The 6336-nt window shown below is 53.6% G+C and overlaps 1 protein-coding gene across 2 annotated transcripts in view; it reads right to left on the bottom strand.

The window, feature by feature from the left end:
* MBP (myelin basic protein) overlaps positions 1-2457 on the bottom strand; it is a 142000-nt gene extending 139543 nt beyond the window's left edge. The window contains exon 1 of one of the 2 annotated variants that reach the window (XM_046671873.1): positions 30-2457. The gene's annotated coding sequence lies outside the window, so the exon portion shown is untranslated. The remainder of the gene's footprint in view (positions 1-29) is intronic. The other variant, XM_046671875.1, reaches the window with a different exon arrangement.
* Positions 2458-6336: the final 3879 nt, after the last annotated feature.

Below are 6336 nucleotides of genomic sequence, written 5' to 3'. Positions count from 1 at the left end.
ACGGCTGACTCGAGCGGAGCCCGGCCCACCTGCCGCCCCCGCCAGCGCCGCCCGCGAGCTGGGGACCACCTCCGGGACGGACTTGCGACGCGGAGCTCCGGGGACACGCGGGGACCGGGGCGCAGGGTCAGCCCTGGGAGGGCGGGGCCGGAGCGGGGCAGCTGCTGAACTGCTTGCTGCTCTTTGAGCCTTCTGTCGCGCCTTAGCCGCCGAAACCACTCCCAGCCGATCTCGCCAGGGGTGGGGGCACGGGAGATGGCATGTCCTCACGCCCCGTGTCTCAGCCGGACGACCGAGGGCCGGGGCGCGGGCTCCTGCTCCGAATGCACGTCTCCGCTCCGGGGTCAGTGCCCTGTCTTCAGGGCTGGCCGCCTGCCGGGCGTTAGCTCTGCGGGGACCCCGCACGGCTGACAGGTGCCCCGCGGAGAGCACAGGTTCCCGTGCAGGAGGCGGGCAAGGAGCGCGGGGAGAACACAGACCCGGACGCGCAGCAGGAGGGGCGAACCTGGGTCCGGAGGCGCCGAGGCGTCTGTTGGCTTGTGGTGGGTGTGATCCCCTTAGTCCATTTGTCTCCTGGACACACAGATCTGCTGGAGTCAGACGGACCTGTCCCCTGGATTCTTGGCCTCCTCCTGATGGTGGGAAGTAGGAGGTAGCGGGAGAGACGCGGGCTGAGACCCTAGCTCCCTCCCGACTCGGGGTCTGGGTCGGGGAATTGAATTTGATGCTTCCTAGGAGCCCTCAGGGCCCCACACAGTGTTTATGGGGGTGGGGGCAGAAGTCCGGCGCTTGGCAAGACTCCGTGAGCCCCTGTCCCCTGGGCCGGCTGTACAGGGACAGTAGCGCCGACTCCTAGTGCGGTTAACCGCCCTCATAGATCCCCGGGGATCTATCAACTAAGTCGAGGGCTGGAGATTCTAAGAGAAATATGTGCACAGTAATGTAAACGTTTAATCCGATCCTTTCGTGAGAAAAGGGCCAGAGCAGAGAGCATGGAGACTCTGGGAGTTTGGGGTGGGAGGGCACGAGGGGCGGGGAGAAGGCACGGTGGCTGTGCCAAAGATCAAGCTTGTCTCTTTCCTGATTTTTCTGCCCCATGCCTTCACACTGACTTTCCGTGATGGATGACTGGGTCGGAGTAAGAGCCAGATAGACACAGGGCAGTGAGTCTAACCCAGGAAGCTCCTAGGTCCCTGAGTCAAGTCACGCGTAACAACCCCCCTCCCCCCAAGATCCTTACAGCTCCGGCCAGGGGGACCCAGGAACTGGGCTCCATTTGGATGCCCTTTTTGGCGTCACAAACAGCTTCTCCTCTCCCCAAATGTCCCTTTGCTTCTTGCTGGGGTTTTAGGATGCGGAGGAGACTGGGATTCCTGCCTTGCAGACGTCAGCAGAGGCTGAGAATGGGGAGTCACACAGACCACCCTGTGTGTCCTTCTGCTTCATGCTGCTTCTGCCGATTTTTCGGTCATTTGTAGAAACTTTACATATGCCAACAGTCATCTCTGCAAATGCCAGGCTTGCCAAGCTCCAGTTAAAACTCTCAAGTATTTATACTTAAATCCCACCATGCGTATTTCGTGGGGATATAATGTCCTCAAATTCATGGGTACTTCAAGGAAAACGTACGTGAGGGAGGAAGGACCACTATTGACTAGAGGGATGGATGGGCATTTGGGAGGTCCAGTCTTACTGACTTCCCCACCTGCCGGCCAGGGCGAGGACCCCAGGTGGAGGAGGCAGAGGCTGGCTCTGGCTCACCGTGGAGAGTCACACTTTGCATAAAGATGGCCGTGTGTCCGTTAGCAAATTGACAGATTCATTTTGCTGGATGAAGTTGAAGGGGTTCTTTTGACAAGTAAAGGATGAATGAGCCCAGCCTAACTGTCTTTTCAATATTTCTAAGAAAATCATATTGCTATTCCCTCCATCTCTCATTCACTTCAGATAATAAGGGTGGGAACCTTCAGCATTTTGTATTGCAGCAAATAACACAATGTTTTGTGCATGATACATGCTCAATAAATTTTTCTTAAGTTGACTTAAACTCCAAATTACCCAAACTAAAGGAAGTAAATTAATCTAAATAATTTCCAGTAGACTTGACTGCATGCGAGTTTTTTTTTTTACTTTCTTTTTACTTTTGAGTTTTTACTTTTTAAGTGTTTTTAGTTTTGAGTTTTTTACTTTGAGTTTTCTTTACTTTCCTCATCAACAGATTTACCTTTGTAATACTGTTTCTGCTTAGAAGAGACCTGAACTGTGTTCTCATCCCTGGTCTGTAATTAGCAATTTGCTGGTGATGTTCGTAAAGCAGATAATCTACCTGCACAGGGTTGAGGGCTGACTACTTCACCATCAATTCCACTTAATAACGCGATGGCCTCTGCTGTGGTCAGTGCAGGAAAAGTAGGTGTGCAAATTCCAGCAAGTGCAATGTAAAAAAAAAAACCCATTATATGAACAAGGGAAACACTTGAGGGCTCAGCTACAGCACATACACAACCATACACACACAACTTATGCGCCCACACACATACACACACAGCTACACACACAACCACAAACACAACCACAAACACACTCACAAAAACCCACTTGTCATTTGACTTTTGGTGAAAAGAAGTAAAGAAAGAAAAGGAAATTTGTAGGACTCTGGTTATGTGGGAAAAACTAAAAAAATCTTTTACACATTTTTCTACCATCAATTTGTTGATATTATATTTTTAAACTCTTTTAAAAAGAGTGTATATGTATACGGTATATATAATATTTTTATTTAACCATACCTCCATAATTTTATTAATAAAAATAAAATCAAACAGCCATCCATAGACATTAAAGTCATCATTAATGAACTATAGAAATACATCAGTGATTCTCTGTATTTGAGAAGGAAATGTGTATAATTCAATGGATATCATCCTTGGTATTTAACTACCATTCTAATTGCTTCTAGAATTTCTGTGTTTTCCAGTGAGATCCCTAACTACACATAGCTTACTTTCCAAGACACCTGTTAAATTCTTAGGGCTCATGGCTCTAAGTAGATACTTTAAGATGCAGTTAGTGTGGCAACCGTATTTTCCAGAGATGCCCCCACACCACCTCCAATCCCACATATTCTCCTTCCTTTGTGACTTGGCATGGAGAAGTGGGGTGTGTGTCCCCTCCCCTTGAACCTGCGTGAAACTTGTGGCTGCCTCCACCAACAGAGTCAGGCTCTGGGCTTCCGGGGCAGGATCATGACAATGCCACGGACTTCTGCTTTTCTCTCTTGAGCCATTCACTGTTGGAACCCAGCCACCATCCTTTGAGGAAGCCCAAGCAGCCACACGGAGTGGCCACATGGGTGTGTTCTTGCTGACAAGCCGTCAGATGAGATCCCTGCCCCTGAGTCTCCCTCAGCCTCTGAGTCTTGCCAGGTGAGCGCCCAGCCTCATGGAGCAGGAAGGAGCATCCACTCTGCATGCTTTCCAAATTCCTGACCCCCAGAATCTGCAGGCATAGAGCAATGGCTGTTGCTTTACTCCCCTAGGTTTGGGTGCTTTGTTATGCCTCGGTGGTAGCTGGAAGGTTGGTTAGAATGATGAATGGAAGGATGGGGATCAGGGAATGTTCAGGGTGTGGATGCCACGGCCCAAGCCCCAATTTATTATACTCCTTGCCGATAACCATGATTCCATTTCCAGAAAAGGAAGTATTTTATTAACTGATAATTTCATGTATCAAGCGTTTCATTCATTCATTCACTTATTTATCCAGAACTATTTATTAAGCAATTAAATAAGGTGCATCCTTAAAGCCAGACAGAAAAGGAGGCTGATGAACACAGCTGGGCCTCGCGGAAGGGCAAACACATCCGAGGGCAGTGGTGAGACAGGGGTCTGGGAAAGCTCTCTGAAGGGAGGGTTTTGATGGATGGGTAGGAGTTAGCCAGATGAAAGGGCTGAGGAAAGAGCAGCCGGCAGACAGGACGACATGTGCCAAGGGGGTGCTTGTGCGAGAGGAGACGGGTGGGCCCACAGGTGAAGCCACCGCCAAGCCCCAGGGAGTGATAACACAAAATGACAATCAAGGCCAATGTTCACCCACCCCGGGGACCGTAGTTGTGAGGTGAGGTGGCTTGGGGGTCTGTGCCTCTGTTCTCTGCATGGTCCTCTCTCCTTCCTGCCCAGACACGGATCTGCCTGTGTCCACTAGGCTTACTTTTTCTGCAGTTCACCTGAAATGATGAAGAAGCTTCGTTTCTATTGAGAGCAACTCACTGCTAGGGGTTGAATTGTGTCCCCCAGAAAGCTATGTCCACGTCCTACCAGGTCCCTGTGAATGGGACCTTATTTGGAAATAGGGTCTTTGTAGATGAGATCCACTTAAGACAAGGTCATTGGGGGGCCCTGGTCCAGCATCACTGGTGTCCTCGAAGAAGAGGAGGAGGCTGGGGGAAGACTGAGTCAGGGACCGGAGCAATGTGGTCAGAAGCCAAGGAGCGCCTGGAGCTACCAGCAGCTGGAAGGGACGAGAAGTATGCTCCCCCGGAGACGCAGGAGGGAGCACGGCCCTGCAGACAGCTGGGTTTCAGGCTCTGGCCTCCAGAACTGTGACAGAACCCTTCTCTGTATTGTGAGCCACCCAGTTTGTGGCCCTTTGTCATGGCAGCCTCAGGAAACAAATCAATGCAGGCACAGAAAGAAGGACCGAGGGCCATCGATTAACCTAAAGGACCTTTAATGTGAGGTGGAAATGGACAGTTCAGCGACCAAAGACACGTCGGAGTAAGATGAGGGAGGGAAGAGGCAAGACATAGAGGGACCAGAGGGAGAGCTGTGGAGCCTGGTGGGGGAGCTGGCCAGCCGGCATCTCAGCCCTGTGCCCACCTGTGCTCCCAGCCACCGGGGCCTGCTGAGCCCCTCACAGCCCTGCCATCCAGTCTCCATCCCCAACTGCAGTGTCCCCAGGGCTGTCCCACGGCTGCAGGCACCTGTGTCCCCAGAACCCTACCAGTTCCCAAAGGCCCGTGCACAGTCTTAGGCCCCCTGACTGCCTGGGCCCCTGGAAAACCCGCCTGAGGTCTGAGAGACCTGGGGGTCCCCCATGTGCTCCTCGGGGTGCACGGCTAGACGGGGAGTGGGCCGGCGGGGGCACCAGCCTGAGCAAGCGCAGAGGAGGGGCACTGAGGAATGATGGGGCTCCTGGAGGGTGGCATCCTGGCAGAGGGAGCCGGAGAAGCAGTGAGGGATGGGCTCTGCATCTGGCGGTCCTGCAGAGGGCTGAGGCCCAGGAGTCTCTGGGAGGTCGTTTCCACAGCCCTGGGGAAGCGGATTAGAGGTTAGAGCAGGGAGGACCCTCAGGAGAAAACAGTGATAATAATGACTAGCTCGAGCCTTCTGCTCGTGCGAGCCCTTCCTCGTGCCTTAGCCCTGGGTCCTCAAGGCAGCCTGAGGTGACATCTCGGTTCCCGTGTTTCCAGGGTCCAGGGCTGCCCACAGGCACCAGCTGGAGGGGCTCCTCAGGGACCTGTGTCTGTGGTCACCACTGCCCTTCCAGCTCTCGGGTGGTGTCTGGAGTAGCAGGCCGGTGATGAGTATTTGCTGTGTTTGTTGAAAGGGCGGGAGTCAGAGTTCACTGGCAGGCAGGCTGGCTGCAGACCCCACATTCTTCCCTCTTTGCTGAGGGCAGTGGAAGGCAGGGCTCACTCATGGGGAGGATCAGGGAGGACTGAGGAGGAACAGGGACGACTGAGGAGGACTAGGGAGGACTGAGGAGGACTAGGGAGGAACAGGGAGGACTGAGCAGGACTGGGGAGGACCAAGGAGGACTGAGGAGGACCAGGGACGACTGAGGAGGACTAGGGAGGATTGAGGCAGATTAGGAAGGACTGAGGAGGAGCAGGGAGGATTGGGGAGGAACAGGGAGGACTGAGCAGGACTGGAGAGGATCAGGGAAAACTGCAGAGGACCAGGGAGGACTGAAGAGGACTGGAGAGGAACAGGGACAACAGAGGAGGACTAGGGAGGACTGAGGAGGACTGGGGAGGAACAGGGAGGACTGGGGAGGAACAGGGAGGACTGAAGAGGACTGGAGAGGAACAGGGACAACAGAGGAGGACTAGGGAGGACTGAGGAGGACTGGGGAGGATTGAGGAGGACTGGGGAGGATTGAGGAGGACTGGGGAGGATCGAGGAGGACTGGGGAGGAACAGGGAGGACTGGGGAGGAACAGGGAGGACTGAAGAGGACTGGAGAGGAACAGGGACAACAGAGGAGGACCAGGGAGGACTGAGGAGGATTGGGGAGGATCGAGGAGGACTGGGGAGGACTGAGGAGGACTGGGGAG

This window comes from Equus quagga, chromosome 9 (genome assembly GCF_021613505.1).
Source record: "Equus quagga isolate Etosha38 chromosome 9, UCLA_HA_Equagga_1.0, whole genome shotgun sequence".
NCBI classification, from domain to species: domain Eukaryota; kingdom Metazoa; phylum Chordata; class Mammalia; order Perissodactyla; family Equidae; genus Equus; species Equus quagga.
The sequence above is the reverse complement of the archived record's forward strand: the minus strand, read 5'-3'. Positions and strand labels throughout refer to the sequence as shown.